Raw genomic sequence first — 1193 nt, forward strand, 5'->3', positions numbered from 1 at the left:
AGATACTCCAGCAAGTCGGGATTCACCTGTACCCTGCACACACTTGGCCATCCCACCCCATACTATGCTGCAGGGATGACCACAACTCCCTCAGGCATAAGACAGGAAGGTGGGAACAATCAAGATTTGCCTGATTTTTGATTTACAATGATTCTCGGCAATATTATGGTTGATCTCTGCCTTAAACTCCTTCAAAACAGGGCCTCTTGGCCAAGGCAGAATAAGAGCAAAGACTGAGACAATGGTGAAACTTGGCAGTCCAGAGTGAGGGGTGGTTATGTATGTATGCACTTAATTTACTAAAGAGAAAAATCCCCAACTGCTAATAAAATTTTAGGATTAAAATTGATGAGAATTTGTACAGTGCTTTGGGAAGTATTGTCATTTTGACAATATTAATTCTCCCGATCCATGAACAGGAGATACTTTTCCATTTCCTAGCATCCTCTTTTATTTCCAGAATCAGCGTTTTATATTTTTCTTCATACAGGTCCTTTACTTCCTTAGTTAAACTAATTCCTAGGTAGTTGATTGTCTGGCGTACAATTGTGAACAGGATTGTTCTCTTCATGTCATTTTCTTCTCTCTCACTATTTGAGTATAGGAAAGCCATGAACTTTTGGGTATTGATTTTATAGCCTGCAACTTTACTATACAAGTATATCATTTATAGGAATTTCTTGGTAGAGGTTTTAGGGTTCTCTAAGTATAGTATCATATCATCTCCGAATAATGAGAGCTTGATTTCTTCCGTTCCTTTTTGGATGCTCTTAATATCTTTTTCTTTCCTAATCGCGACTGCAAGTACTTACAGTACTATTTTGAACAGTAGTGGAGACAGTGGGCATCCTTATCTAGTCCCTGATCTTAGAGGGAAGGCTCTAAGTTTTTCCCCATTGAGGATGATGCTTGCTGTAGGCTTGTGGTAGATGGCTTTAACTATATTGAGGAAAGTCCCCTGTATTCAGAATTTGCGAGGGTTTTCATCATAAACAGGTGCTGGATCTTGTCAAATGTTTTCTCTGTATCTATTGATAACATCATATAATTTTTATCTTTTCTTTTGTTGATGGGCTGGAGTGATAGCACAGCGGGTAGGGCGTCTGCCTTGTATGCAGCCAACATGGCCGACCCGAGTTCGATTCCTCCGCCCCTCTCGGAGAGCCCGGCAAGCTACCAAGAGTATTTGATAT

Source organism: Sorex fumeus, unplaced genomic scaffold (genome assembly GCF_029834395.1).
Source record: "Sorex fumeus unplaced genomic scaffold, SorFum_2.1 ptg000134l, whole genome shotgun sequence".
Taxonomy (NCBI): Eukaryota; Metazoa; Chordata; class Mammalia; order Eulipotyphla; family Soricidae; genus Sorex; species Sorex fumeus.